The 16,318-nt window shown below is 39.4% G+C and overlaps 1 long non-coding RNA gene across 1 annotated transcript in view; it reads left to right on the top strand.

Annotated features, from left to right (window-relative positions):
• Positions 1-16,318, top strand: part of LOC309629805 — a 56,372-nt gene that overhangs the window by 14,862 nt on the left and 25,192 nt on the right. The window contains exon 1 of the long non-coding RNA XR_014245227.1: positions 1-14,799. This exon is cut by the window's left edge and continues 14,862 nt beyond it. This is a non-coding gene — a long non-coding RNA (uncharacterized lncRNA). The remainder of the gene's footprint in view (positions 14,800-16,318) is intronic.

Genomic DNA, 16,318 nt, shown 5'->3' on the forward strand with positions numbered 1-16,318 from the left:
TGAGCCAGTTCTGCCTGTTAGACTTCAGAGAGTTATTTTAATTAGGACAGAAACGTTTGAGAAATTCTGAAACAAAATGGCTACTATTTCCTAGAGAGAGTTGCAACATGGGGAAGCATCACTCAAAAACTGATCAAATGTTTTTGAGCAATTCATCTAAAACATCTCCAAAGAAAAATATGTCCACATTTTCATAGGCGGAGATAACAAGAAGAATTCTTTCCATCAGTACAGTACTTTTCCGTTTGCATTTGTGACCCACATATGTTCTCTCACTTGCCCCTGCTCTGACCCCTTTCCTACCACAGAAAGCCGTTAAAGTGAGCATTATCATCCCCAGTTTACAGATGAGAAATCTGCAGCCCAGATTAATTTGCTCATTTGGCTGCCTGTCATAAAACTCTTAAGAAACCTAACCAGGACTTAATCTCAGATTCTCTGACTCCAAGTTCACTGTAACTTCTCTTATCTTACTATTGCTTCAAGAGATAAAAATGTATCAATTCAGAGAAAAATGTAAGAGTTGAGGAAAAAAATTAAAAGCCAGGCAATGAGTATTTGGTGCTTGCATAGAGTCCCTGATTTGTGATATTAAGATTAAGCTGCCTGAGATAGCACCGAAACGGTAGCAAACTGAATTCAACAGCACATTTAAAGGATAATACAACATGGTCAAACAGGATTTATCCCTGATATGTAAGGATATTTCAACATATACAAATCAATAAATGCGATACACTACATTAACAGAATGAAAGATAAAAATCATATAATAATCTCAATAGATGAAGAAAAAAGCATTTGACAAAATTCAACATTCTTTTATGTTAACAAATCTCAACAAACTGGGTATAGAAGGAACACACCTTAACATATGACAAGCCTACAGCAAACATCACACTCAACAGTGAAAGGTTGAATGCTTTCCCTCTAAGATCAGAAACAAAACAAGGGTACCCACTATCACCACTGCTATTCAACATAGTACTGGAAGTCCTAGCCAAAGAAATTAGGGGGAAAAAAGAAATAAAAGACATCCAAATCAAGACGGAAAAAGTAAAATTGTCTCTGTTGGCTGATGACATGATCTTGTATATAGAAAATCCTAAAGACTCCATCCAAAAACTATTAGAATAAACAAATTCAGTAGTTTCAGGATACATAATCAATATACAAAAAGCAGTTGCATTTCCATACACTAACAATGAACTATCTGAAAAGAAATTTTTAAAAGATCCCATTTCTAATAACATCAAAAAGAATAAAACACTTAGGAATAAATTTAACCAAGGATGTGAAAAATCTATAAACCTAAAAGTGTAAGATATTGATGAAAGTAATTGAAGATGACAGAAATAAGTGGAAATACATCCCATGTTCATGGATCAGAAGAATTAATATTGTTAGAATGTCTATATGACCCAAAGCCATCTATGGACTTAATGCAATCTCTATCAAAATTTCAATGGCATTTTTCACAGAAATATAAAAAACAATCCTATATTTGTGTAGAACCACAAAATACCCCAAATAGCTAAAGCAAGCTTGAGAAAGAGCAAAGCTGTGAGCATCACACTTCCTGATTTCAGAGTACAGACATACCTCATTATATTGCCCTTTACTTTATTGTGCTTCACAAATATTGCATTTTTTTTCCAAATTGAAGGTTTGTAGCAACCCTATGTGGAGTAAGTCTATCGGCACTATCTTTCCAACAGCAATTTGCTCACTTCATGTCTCTGTGTCACATTTTGGTAATTCTTACAATATTTCAAACTTTTTTATTATGATTATATTTGTTATGGTGATCTGTGATCGATCAGTGGTCTTTGATGTTACTATTGCCAAAAGATTACAACTCAATGAAGGCTCATTATGGTCAGCATTTTTAGCAATAAAGTATTTTTTAATTAAGAAATGTACATTTTTAGACACAATGCTGTTCACACTTAGCAGCATACAGTGTAACATAAATATAACTTTTATATGCACTAGAAAACCAAAAAAATTATGTGACTCACTTTATTGTGATACTTACTTTATTGTGGTGGTCCAGAACCAAACCTTCAGTATCTCTAAGGTATGCTGCCTGTACATTACAAAGCTATAGTAATCGAAACAGTTTGGTAGTGGCATAAAAATAGACACATAGATCAATGGAACAGAAATCAGAGCCCAGAAAGAAACACACACATATAAGTTCAATTAATATTTGACAAGGGAGTCAAGAATACTCAATGGGGAAAGGATAGTCTCTTCAATAAAGTGTTGGGAAAACAGGATAGCTACCTGCAAAAGAATGAAATTTGATCCCTATCTTACACTACTCACAAAAATTAACTCAAAATGGATTAGGGCTTACCATAAGACCTGTAACTCTAAAATTCCTGGAAGAAAACATAGAGAAAAAGCTCCTTGACATGGTCTTTGGCAGTGATTTTTTGGATATGACACCAAAAGCACAAGCAATAAAAGATTTTTTAAAGATTTATTTTTATTTAAAAATAAAATCAACAAGTAAGACTACACCACACTAAAAGCTCCTGCACAGCAAAAGAAACAATCAATAAAATGAAAAGGCAATCTATGGAATGGGAGCAAATATTTGCAAATCCTATATCCAATAAAGTGTTAATATCCAAAATATATAAAGAGCTCATATAACTCAATAGCAAACAAACAAGAACAAATAATCTGATTTTTTAAATGGGCAAAGGATCTGAATAGACATTTTTCCAAAGAAGACATACAGATGGCCAACAGATACATGAAAAGGTGCTCAACATCGTTAATCATCAGGGAAATGCAAATTAAAACCACAATGAAATACCACCACACACCTGTTAGAATGGCCATTATCAAAACAGACAAGGATAACAAGTATTGGCAAGGATATGGAGAAAAGGGAATCCTTGTGCACTATTGGTAGAAATGTAAATTGGTACAGCCACTATGAAAAATAGTATGGAGGTTCCTCAAAAAATTAAAACTAGAACTACCATAACATCCAGAAATTCTACTTCTGGGTATATAGCCAAAGGAAATGAAATCACTATATTAAAGAAATATATGTACTCCTATGTTAATTGCAGCATTATTCATAATAGCCAAGACATTGAAACAACCTAAGTGTCCATGGGCAGTTGAATGGATAAAGAAAATGTGGTGTATACATACAATGGACTATTATTCGGCCAAATTTTTTAAAAAAAAGGAAGAAGAAAATCCTGCCATTTGCGACTACATGGATGGCCTTTGAGGACACTATGCTAAGTGAAATAAGTCAGACAGGAAAAAACAAATGCCATATGATCCCATATGATCTCACTTATATGGGGACTGAAAAAAAGCCAAACTCATAGAAGCAAAGAGTAGAAAGGTGGTTGCCAGGAGCTGGGGGTGGAGCGAGTGAGAAGATTGTGGTCAATGGGTACAAACTTCCAGATACAAGAGGAATAAATTCCACTGATCTAATTTACAGCATGGTGACTGTCATTAATAATTCTGTATACAACTTGAAAGTTGCTATGACAATAGATTTAAATTTTTCTCACCATAATAATAACAGCAACTAAGTGGGAATTATGTGAGGTGAAGAATGTGTTAACTAACCTTATTGTGGTAAACATTTCACAATATATACATGTATCAAATCATCGCATTGTACACCCTAAACTTACACAATGTTATATATCAAGTATATGTCAATAAAGTTGGGGGAAAAGGAATAAGCTGACTGATTTCCCCAAAGAATGATGACTGCAGGTATCTAGAAATATGCTTGGTCCTAAAAGAATTGGCTAATTCCACTAAAAATCTCCTGAGCAAGCAATTTATAAACTTTTTTAGTCACTTGGAGCTCACTGGTTGAGCTAAAGTCATTTTATCCATTTTAGCCAAAGGATAAAAATATCATCAAAATGAAGTGGGTAAGAGGAAGAAAATATAACCATAGACTGGCAAGATAAACACAAAATCCTAACAGTGAATATCCCTAGAAGGTGGAATTGTGGGTGATTTTACTTCTTAGTTGGACTTTTCTGAATTTTTCAAATGTCGTACAACAAGCAAGCATTATTTCTGTATTTAGGAAGAAAGTTATATGTTTTAATATATTTAAAGAATGATGCCATGTTAGATGATGAATAAAATATAAAATTATCATTAAGATCAAGAAGTCATCATATAAGTTAGTAATAAAAGAAACCAGCCTAAGATACCTTTCCCCAAGTCTCTCACAAATCATTAGGGGCCCTCATCCTCCAGATCATTCTAGAGATAATTGTTCTAGAGGATTCTGAGGGAATAACAGCATATACTTACTCCCTTTCCCACCTCAGTGCAAATCACAGTCAAAGTTTAATAGATTTTTAATCTTCTTTTGTTGTGATATTTATTTAAACTCAGTATTTTAGAGACTTACTCACTTGAGACATTACAGGTACATATGTCAGGAGTTATGGAAATCTTCTTAAAGGTAGAGTAGACACAGGGAGGTACGGTGGGCTTGTGCAGAAAGTAAACAATGATTGTTATGGGCTTTACCCAAATGTTGTGTGATATTTCTCAAACCATCCTAAAGTCCACCCCTCAGGACAGACCCACACATGGCATCTCCCCATTTTTCATCTCCCGCCCTATCTTCTCCTTTCTCCATTCTTTCCCACCAACTTTTCCTCTTCTGCCCTTTGCTTCTAATCACAGGTTCACTTGTCAAGGATCCTAAATGAGGATTTATTGCATCAATTTAAAGACTTGTAAGGGCTTCAGTATTAAAACATAAAATGAACAAGAGCTGACTTGTGTGCATAAAATATGTCTCTTCCCTCAGAAGAGGGAGTGGTTTAAAAAACTTAATCAGCAGAATAGTTTCCAACATAACTGCATTCTGGAAGTCAGGCTAGAGGAAACAAGTTGGATGCAGACTTAAGAGCTCTAACCAACAATGGTTTCTGAGACCAAAAAGAATAGAGCTTTTTGTTTTGTTTCCATTCTACTTTGTAATGACTACTTGAAGTGGGTTTTTCAGTACATTCTCTGCTCTACATTTAGTCCTTACCTCATTTCTTCCCTCATCTTTACTTCCAACAGCTGGAGAATTGGAGAGTCTCTCACATTTGATTACTAGCAAGTATTCCTATTCCTATTCCTATTTATTAATTGAATCCTATTTCCCATAAATACCCATAATATGAATTATTTTACATTTCTGATTGTAGAACAGACAGGCTTGAATCTGTTTTAAAACACTCATGTAATACAACTGAACTATTCTGGATAGAAGGAAATGCAGTTTTAGCACTACATGATGCCATCTTATTTTGTCAGGGCCAAGTTTATAAATATGAAAAAATTAAACTCAGCTCTAAGCTCCACGAGAGTAGGGACCATGCTTTTTTCTCCCCATTGCCAGTGCCTAACACAAGCCTGGCACCTGGAAGGCAAGAATATTTAAGTTGCAATGTAACTGAATTGAAATAGAATCAATGATATCTCCAGGTGTCACAAGGCTGTAGCATCATTAAAAACTGGGTCTCAAATAGGCTAGCCAGTTCAGAAAACCCTGTCTGATGGGTAAACAGACAACTGCATTGACAGAGAAAGAGCAATGAGTGATGGAGTCGCCTATGCAAAGCTGACAGAACTGGCACTCTCCACAACTGGGTGTGAAACCTGGTGATATCTGGCAGTCAGTCCTAGCCAAGGGCAAAAGAAGCCATTCTATCTTTGAGGACAGCCTTTCTGGAGAGGTCTGCTCTCAAAAATCTCAAAGCCGTGACAAGTCACCACAAATCTGTCCTTCACTAAACAGACTCCAAAGTGAAGCCAGGAATAAAATGAAAGACGCCCCAACTTACATGTGGAAATATTGCCACAGGATATTATTGCAGGAGCCAGAGTTTGCACCTCGTGACTGAAGAGGTCCAGTCTCACCCTTGGTTCACCAAAACCTGCTACAGGGTAGAATGAGGCTGTGCTGCTACCATCTGGGATGGTAGCAGAATAAGAACCTACTTAAAAATATGTGTAAGGTTGGAGTTATTCTTCCATGATCTAAATTTTCAACTGAGAGCATTTTAAATGACCCCTGTCTCCTAAGACAGAGGCAAAGGACTATACACCAGAAGAGCACAGGGTCAAGAGAGCTACTGCGGAGAAAATTAATGCCTTTTAAAGTCAGAGACAGAGTGGCCAAAAAAAGAGCCTTCCCTGAGGCTCAGTTACCCCAGCAGGGTCCCACCCTGCTGTGTTCTAAAAACTTTTACATATTCAAGAGTCTTTTTCATACAGTAGTTTCAGAAAGACCTATTTGTTTTTTCTTTTCTTTTTTTTTTTTTCTTTTTTTGCATTTTACAGATCTTTTGCTTAGACTGGCAAATAAAGTCATCCTTCATCGTTTTAATGTGTAAAACATTTCCAGCCAAAAAGTGATTGAACTACGTCAGAGCAAAGGTTCCAACACAATTTTTCCAAGTCAGTAGGAAAGTAGAGTGTTAAACGTGAGAAACCTATTCTGAAAGAGCAGAAGTTGAAGGTAGGTCCCCCTCCACTGGGTTACAGGGAAGGGAAGACCAGGAAACCTAGAAAAAATGATCCAGGAAAAAAACAAAAATGAAAACATTCAAAGCCCAGGAAAGAACTGTGACAGGCTGGAGAGGGGCTACAAAAACCTAGGAGAGCATCATATTAATGAGGAGTGGGACTGAGGAGAAAACCTTTAAGGAAGTAGAGGATGCTAGAAGTCAACAGGAAATGAACTGTGGTTTTTGAAGGTCTGAGAGTTAAAAGTGCCCTAAATGTGACCCCTGGTAAAGAAGGCCAGGTTTCTACGGGAGGCATTAAGAGAATGCCTGGCTGGATGCATTGGAGTGAGTCCCAGAGTTTGTCAATATTTGATCTGAGAATCACCTTAGAGGGTCACCTCCTCCACCAAGCCAGTCCCATATACCAAAGATGCACGTTGTGCTGCCTGTGTTTGAGAGACCTGTAGGTATACACATCCTATCCTACTCCTGCCTGCGTTTTTAATGGACTTTGCAAAGGCCTAAGATGGCAAGGCTCCAGCCATGAGGCATGAGGCTAGAGAGCATCTTTTTTGTCTTCAGCAACCAAACACACATTTCCTGTGAAGCCAGATAGATAATTAAGGGGAAATCAAAACCGCATTTTGGGGTCATCAGTCCAGCCTCGCAGCTTCTCAGCAGAAATCAATGCAGTGAGTCAAAAAGGCTTGTCTGGATGTGCCTCAGTCTAAGTGGTGAGACTGTACCTGGAGCACTCAGCAACATCTGAAGCATTTCTAGAAGCCATCCACAGGAAAGGTGAAGCCACCACCCAGATTCAGGCATGGATTTTCACCAGAGTCCATTCTCCCTAGGCTGCCAAGTTTAAAAGGGGCTGGTGAGCCAGAGCACAAATTCAAATGGGCTTAGGCAATACCGAATCCTGTTAGATTGCAACCCTCTACTGCCAAACTTTGGGAAAACCGCTCAAATTATGGCCTTAATGTCTTTTGTCAGAACACAAATGGACAAAGTCTTCTCCCACTTCCTGGGAAGAAATCAGTAGCTGGGATAGCTGGGAGCACACTGGAATATGCAAGCCACAAATGTCTAAATGACCCAGCCAAGGGAGTCCCTCCATTTCTCATCGGAAAGGTGCCCTGAAGCAACACACACAAGCAGAGCAGGTTCTCACTGACAGACCTAGCAGGGCAGAGAGCCCGGGAAGCCTGTGTGGTTAAAACCAGCGAATGTGCATGAGAGCTGTGTATGTGGGCACAAGGTGTGGCTTTTCGTATGATCTTGCTCCACTGGTATGGAACATTTACACCTCTGGTTCTCTTTTGCAAAAAGAAAAAAAAAACTGAAAGAATAAACAGAAAACATGCCTTTGGTTCCTTCTGCCAACATCTGCGTAAACCTTTAAGGAGCTTTCAGGCAACAGAACTTGGCACTGTGCTTCACAAGTTGGTACAAAATTCTTGGTGCCAAATGTTCAGGGAGAACATGCCTATGACTCTGCAGGAAAACTCTAGCCAAGTCCACGCCCTTGTAAAGGGGTCTTCCGTGATGCCTTTGCTGTGGAAATAGGATGCAATTCCATGGCACTGGGGGCCTGCACCTTGTCCTGGCATGGACCCATGCCTAGTGCCTACATGTATAGCCGGGTACTTAGGTTAATGAGTGCGCACTCAAATTCTATCTGACTCTCCCAGTTAATAAGGCTTGGACAGTTGGGAATGTGTTGGGCAATCACAGCATGACTTGGAGACATGGAGAGTGTTCTCTTCCCAAAAACACCCAGCAGATGACACACCGGACAAAGCCACCCTGATAGGGCCAAGGCCTGAGCCAGAGCCTGTGGTCTGTACGACTGATCAGGCCCCTAGATTATCAGGAGGGCTTCAGTGCAGTCGCCCTCAGCAAGTGAGTTGCCCCCGCTTCCATCTCAAGCACAGCACTGACCCAGGACAGCAAGCCTACCCCACATCCAGCAGACAATGAATGTCGGTTTAAAAGCCAAGAGGAGGGACAAGAGGCGGGAAACTCTGAGACAACGCTAACATCAGGGGCTTACATAAGGAAACATGTGCAGTTGAGGAAAAACTCCAAAATGGGGCTCAGGTCGTAACTGGTCTTCATCCTTAGAGACAGGGACAAAGTCATCACTCATCCGACTATACACTGACACAATACAGGGGTCAGTCACTAAGGTTCCATAGGAGGAAACCATACTCTCATACCACTGACCTCAAGAAGCTTACAACAATCATTATAATAAGTAATACTTGCAGAGGTATTTTACATCTTACAAAATGCTGTTGCACATATCAATAAGAAAATAAATAAGAGAAGCATAAATTAAGTGAGAATAAAAAAGAGAGCACAGATTGGTATATAATAACATGTTGAATAAATACGACCAGCAGTAACCACTGAGATATCAGAGGAGAGAAGAGCTGCTTAAGGCCCAGATAGGTGTGGTTTAATGGGGCAGAGGAGGTTTGAAAAATGGAAAAAGTGGGAGAATCAGATTATATTCTCTTACCAGAAAATATAAGCATCATTTTGTGAGTCAGATAACAAACTTTATTTTGAAACATCTATGTTCCAAGCAATGTGCCAGGTGCTAGTTTTATAGCAATAAAAAAAGACAGAATCTCTACATTTCCAGTGGACAAGATATACAATGTGTAAGGAAACAAGTAAACAAGATAATTAGATAATGCAATAAGTGCTGTGAAGGAAATAACTGGTAATGTGACAGGATTTTTTCTTTTTTTAAGCTTTCCACTGGGCAACTCTCTGCATGTAGCAAGTGCTCAGTTAGTTGATTTAATTAAACACATGGAACACAACACTACTTCAGAATAAAAGATCCAATGCCAAGTTCACCAACTCGTTTGCAGTTGGGATCCACCAAATGTAAATCGACTTTAGCTGGCTGGTTACCCTCCAAATAGCAATGGCAATGGCCTCCTCACTTAGTGTTCCCCATCAGCCTGAGCCAACATACAATCAAGTTACAACAACGAGGGCAGAAGAGTCAAGTGACGTACAAAAAAATGAGAAAAAACATTATTATACTATTGTTGAGGCAAAATTATGATTTAAAGGGAAAATTCCTAGTATATTCTCTAGTCATGACTTTGAAAAGGCAGAAAATAATGTTGGAAAGACAAGCAGAGACTGTCTCCCTGAGGTCAGGATGCAACTTCCTGAAAAATGAGATGATCCAAATGAAATAATAGTCACATAACTGGATATATAGTGCCAAAATACCAATTTGATAGATTCCTTGTCACCTAATTGGTTAAATAAGATAATTTGATTTTCATTATATGGTCACAGTCTTAGTCTTAGGCACATTGTGCCACAGTCAGATATTTAGGTCTTATTCCCACAGTATTAACCCTTAAGAAGAGAATAGCTAGAGAGAGGTGACTCCTGTGAAAGAAGCAGGGATTAGTGAAAAGAGGCAAAATGTGTTAACAGGGTAACAGTATGAAAAATGTTAACGTGCTTTTCCCTTCTGCATTTCCTGTAGATGATCCTCTCCTCCAGCTGAGTAAGGCTGCCTTTCATGGCAGTGGCAGGGAAATCATTACATAAGGAAAGGAAAGAGAAAAATCAAGATAATATTCAGCTTCTCATATTCAAAATAGGATTTTTCATCAAGGCAATAGGCTTGAGAGCAGGATATATCAAGAAAAAGAGAGAGCATATTCTTTAATTTTGTAGAATATAAAAATGCAAGCCTAAAGAACTCAGATTATATGGTAACTTATATGTTCAGAAAATAGAATCTTTTCATCTACTGATAAATAGGTCCTAAGCTTAGTATGACATAGTGGAGGAAAAATCCTGAAACCTTTTCCTTCTGTCTTGCAATATTCTAGGAGGGCTTTCTTCTCCTTTGCTGGCTAAATGGAAGCAATACAGTGGAGAATTCCAAGGAACCCTACAACAGCACTTTCCAATATGGTAACCACTAGTTATATTTGGTTCCTGAGCACTTGCGATCTGGCTAGTGTAACTCAATTTTAATATTTTATTTTAATTAATTTAAATTTAAATAGCCAAGTGTGGCTAATGGGCTACCATATTGGATGGCATAACCCTAGCAGATGATGAAAGTCTCATAATGGAAGATGTCTAGATCCAATCACTTCTTGGAAGGGAGCAACCCAGGAGAACCTCGTGATTCCTGTCAGGCTGTGATGTGAGCAAGAAAATAAACATTTACTGCTCTAAGATTTGGGAGGCTGTTGCAACAGGTAGTGTTAATTACCCTAAATAATACTGTCAGGTACTCTTACTCAACCTTTTTATAGATGAGAAAACTGGGGCAAAGAGGAATTAATTAATTTGTCCAAGGTCACATGGCTACTAAGTGGTGGAACTAGGAGAGAGCTAGGTGGGCTGACTAGAGAGTGCTCACCCACACTCTTAGAACCTTTGCTACACTGCAGCCCCTTGGTGTATATGTGAGTAAAAAAAAGGGGATAGTTCATGGTCCAGACATCACTGCTTTACACCAAAAAAAAAAAGAAAAAGAAAAAGAAAAAAAATTTGTAACTTTGCTAAATTATATCATCTCTTTGTCATGCAAATCACAAGTAATCAAATCCCTAGACAGCCTTACCAATTAGAAAGAGTGGGCACACAGATTTCACACACACACAAAACCTGCTGTCTGGTTTCTTCAGAAATGACAGGACACTCTGTCATAGGAACACAATGAAAAGTAAGTTGTGCCCAGACCAAAGGAACAAGGAGTTCTGTACATATAAAACAGATGGGATTTCCGAAGCCATTCTCATGCATTTTCGCAGTTTTCAAATGAGCTAGGTTTTAAAAATCCATTTAATTTTTCACCAGGATCTGAGTTGATTTGAACTAATAACAGTTGTCCAGGCCTCTGAAATTGTCTTCAGCATTGCTCATCCACACTATCGTTCAGACAATGGATGTACTCATCTCCCCTTAGAGGAGCTATAGTGTCTGATACTCTCAGCTGGGGCATGACTGATAAATTGGGCTTGAGAAAGACTCTTCTCAACATTCCCCTTTCCTGGGGTCTCTTAAGATGTTCAGTACTCAGTTTGTGATATAGTAATAAGGTCTCATACAGACCATGTTTGTAAACATTCTCATGCAGCCTGCTCATAATAAAGATATACTGTTTATTGAACATCAACTTCATAAAAGGTAATTTATCTACCTCATCTTATATGTACAAATCTTAACAAAAGATGGAAACATAATATCATTATCCATTGTTTAATGTTAACAGCAAGTGCTATATGGTCTTTACAATGAACAAGGTACATTTCCAAGGAAATTAATGTAATAACTCAGTCTTCATAAAAAGATGAGAAGAGTGCTCGAATCATCATCCTGTTTTACAGGTTGGAAATTGAGGTGAAAGGAAGTTAAACAGCTTGCCTAATGTCACAGGCCTAATAAGAACAGAGCCAAGATCTCAAACCCAGGCACTCTGGCTCCAGAGGCTACACCCTTGACCTCTTCATGGTACAGCCTCTCAGTTACAGCTCAGAAAACACTTGCTCAAGATTATAAAGCAAATACAGGGTTCAAAACCCCAGTTCATCCAATTCCAAAGCCTGGCTCCTTCCTTCCTTGTCAGTGCTCCCGCAAACATGCCTCGTTCTCAGAATCACTTTAATAACTTGCTCGAGGAGACACCCAGGCCCCATCAGTCTCCCCTGGGACCTGGGAAACGGCAGAAACTGCACGTTGAACAAGAGGCACAGGTGATTCCCATGTTGGGAGGCTTGGGAACCCCGCCAGGCCAGCCGGGGCTCCCTCCTCTAGACTCTGAGCTCTTCTGCAGCAGGGTCGCGCACCTCCAAGGCAGCGGAACGCATGGCAGTAACACGGCTTTGTGGGCTCTCCCCTCCTCCTCCTGCTGCATGTGTGAGTGTACTGATGAGAGTGTGGGACATGTCAGGACACGCATCATCTGAGTGTGTGTCTCTGCATCTTCCTGCTGGAGCCACTGCTCTTGCCGTTTCACGTCCCAGCCACAGCGCTATTCTGTTCCCTACTTAGCCTCCTACCCTCTGTTCCTACCCATTACCAGACATCAGGAACTTGAAGCTGACGAGCTGGCTCCAGCAATTACAAGTCAGTTCCTGGCAGTCTGAAAGGCCTGAGGGGAGGTGCTGGTGGTGCCTTTCGACTGACAAACCCTCCCCCTTCAGGTGCCAGTATGTGAGAAGCAAAGGAGACGGGCAGCCGGGACACGACACTTGGCACCCCAAGGGAGGACTTAAAACACATGGCTGTCTTGCCTTAGCCACTGACTCTGCACCTGCGTCAGTGTGAATTCTGTCACCTTCAGCAATCCTACCCTCTGGTCCCTTTTGTTCCTCTGCCCTTCCCCTCCTTCCCAGGGTTTGTTTTTTGTGTTTTGTTTGCTTGTTTTGCCACACCCTGAGCACTTTTAGGTCCCTGTATGTGGATCATGTCCCAGGATGTGTAAGTTGGGAACAATAGTGCTTATTTAGAACAAACAGATGGATGAAGCCAACTGAGAACATCAGGGGTGTCCAAGGACAAACCACGCCAATAGGAAGCAGCATGGAAAAGTGATTTTGAATCAAGCAGTCAACCTGGAATCAGGAACTGGGCCCTTTAGACCTGACTCTTCCACTTAGCAGCTCTATGGCCCTGAGCAAGTCAAGGAAGTTTTCTCCATGTGTCTTCCCTCATCTCTAAAGAGTAGGTTGGATTATTTAACCTCTTGGTTCTCTTCCCATACTAATATTCTATTTTTTAAAGGCAAATTCCATTACATATGAGGTACTAAAAATTGAAAAAATTCAAGTGTGACATAAATCTAAATCATGAACAAGAAAACTTGAGCTAAGAGCTCAGTAGGTCCTTCCCCAAAGTACAAATAACTACTGCAGAATATTGCAGCCAGCCAGGCATGATCTCATCATCTGCCCTCAAGCATAGCAACCTCAGTTTCGGCCTCTCTGCCTTCCCACCCACTCCCAGGACAGCATCTGACCTGAATTACAGGGGAGACTTGGAATTTGCAACCTTATTACCTAGTAATGTGGCTAACCATTTCCAGAAATATAAATATCAGGCACAGCATGACAGGTCAGGGTTGAGTCAGCTGGGAAAGCAGCACACAATAGCTGGTCAGGCCACAGGAAACTTTGATTGAGAAACCTGAAACCTTTTGTCTGCATCTCTCATTTTCTGGACCATTCATGGATTTGGACCAGAATCATTTGAGCCTGGCCTTGAAGCAGCTGTACTCAGTTAAAATGAGTCTGGCCAGCCTGGCAAAGAAGACACACACCCCTCCAAATAAATTGCCTAATAAAAAGCCCTGGCTCCTGACAGCATAGGTTTGAAGGGTTGGAAGGAACATTAACAATAATTGAGGACAAACTCTTATTTCATAGTTGAGAAAGAGCCTCAAACATCCAGAAATATACATCTCACTAAGACTTGAAATATGGACTATTTTAAACTAAATCTGGACTCTTTCCTAGTTGTAGTTTGGGTGCATTGTTGGTGCTATCTTTGTCACATACAGAGAACTAGAACTCCTGAATAACAACTAATTTCTCTCCTTATGAAACATTCCCATAGAAAAATCTCTTTTGAGCCTCACCAAAGACAAACAAACCAACCCTGGAAAGTAGATATTATAATTCTGCTTTAGAAATGAGAAAACTGAGGCCAAAATTATACAGCTAGGAAATGACAGAGCCAGGATTTGAATAGAAGTCTTGTTTTCAAATCCCAGATTCTTTCCACCACCCCACAGCTGCTACCACAAAGGTGCATAGCCCAAGTAACAGAGCGAAGAACTCAAGGGTCTGTAAAATGATTTACCAAGGTCAACATACATCCAGTACAGACAGTCTGGCCAAACCATTTGTTTTCTGTCAACATCCAGGCTGATGAGGAAGAACCAGTTGGTTAAATATTTTGAATATCAACCTTGTTATTACTGGCTATCATAGTAGACTCACGCATGGTAAGCAAGGTAAATGAATCCCCACCGATCGGGGGTAAATCTCACCCAGCCCAATGGCAAACATCCGAAATTCCACTTAGGACTCCACCCACTACCTGTTCTTTAAGCACCTAATAATTACTGACATATGTAGCATTGAAGGAAGAATCTGAAGGCTGGGCTTTTAACAGGAAAGACAGAGAACACAAGATCCCTGGGGATCAGAGGAAAAAGAGAAAACAACTGACAAAGCAAGGAGGAGAGAAAAGAAAAATTCAGAGCAGGAAGGTAGGGATGGGACAGTACTATTTGCTGACATCTTTTTAGATCTTAGTCTCAGTGGTTGATTCTTTCTCATTCATTATCTAATGTTTGTCCTCATTACGCTCCTATGATATTGATATTAACACCATATTACAGATGGGAAAGTTGAGTCTCAAAATCAGTCTCTCCTATTTTGCAATTTTGTCTCAGGCCAATCCTTAAATTTTTACCTCTTAAGTTATTGTCTCAATTATTTATTAATCCCACACACCATCCCTGTGTAATGTTCTGGTAAATTTAGAGCGTCTTGCTTTCTAGGTGGAAATGGAGAGAGTGAGACTACGTGATACAGCCAAGTCTGAGAAAGAAGGACTAGCTGGCATTCTGAAAACCATACCTCATCTCACTAATATTTTAAGTATACCTAAAGCTACACTGAGGCATAACTGTACGATAAAATCCTGTACTGTCTTTAAAAATGATACTGTGTGTGTTTTTGTTGATAATGGAACTTTTCCTGATATGGGATGAAGAGTACAATTCTACTGCAGTTTAAAACAATAAGGCACATATTATATATGAGTGTGTGTAAGTGTGTGTGTCTGTAAGAGAGCGAGAAAGAAAAAGATAAGGGAAAGAAAAGCAGGAGGAATTGGTGAAGAAAAGGAAATAATAGGATGTTATTAACTTACCAATAGGCTAACAACAGACATCCCTGGGCAGGGAAATGAAGAGTGATTTCTTTTTTCTTTTTTTAGTTCATTTCTTCACATTTATACAGTGACAAAAGTATTACTTGTATAATACAAAAAAAAATGATGAGTTAAGGGAGGAAAAAGGTATTTATTAATCACAGCTAGATTCTCACTGAAGAGAGAGAGATGGAAAAGTAAGGTATTCTAATAATACCAAAGAGTCTTGGGTGAGGTAAGGGTCACAGTTTTTGGGTTTTTTTTAACATCTTTATTGGAGTATAATTGCTTTACAATGTTGTGTTAGTTTCTGCTGTATAACAAAGTGAATCAGCTATATGTATACATATATCCCCCATCACCTCCCTCTTGCATTTCCCTCCCACCCTCCCTATCCCACCGCTCTAGGTGGTCACAAAGCACAGAGCTGATCTTCCTGTGGGATGAAGCTGCTTCCCACTAGCTATCTATTTTACATGTGGTAGTGTATATATGTCCATGCCACTCTCTCACTTCATCCCAGCTTACCATTCCCTTCCGCTTGTCCTCAAGTCCATTCTCTATGTCTGCGTCTTTATTCCTGTCCTGCCCCTAGGTTCATCAGAAACATTTTTTTTTTAGATTCCATATATATGTGTTAGCATAAAGTATTTGTTTTTCTCTTTCTGACTTACTTCATTCTGTATGATAGACTCTAGGTCCATCCACCTCACTACAAATACCTCAATTTCATGTCTTTTTATGGCTGAGTAATATTCCATTGTATATATGTTCCACATCTTCTTTATCCATTCATCTGTCAATGGACACTTAGGTGGCTTCAATGTCCTGGCTATTGTAAATAGTGCTGC

This window comes from Balaenoptera borealis, assembly GCF_965194805.1.
Source record: "Balaenoptera borealis genome assembly, chromosome: 5".
NCBI lineage: Eukaryota > Metazoa > Chordata > Mammalia > Artiodactyla > Balaenopteridae > Balaenoptera > Balaenoptera borealis.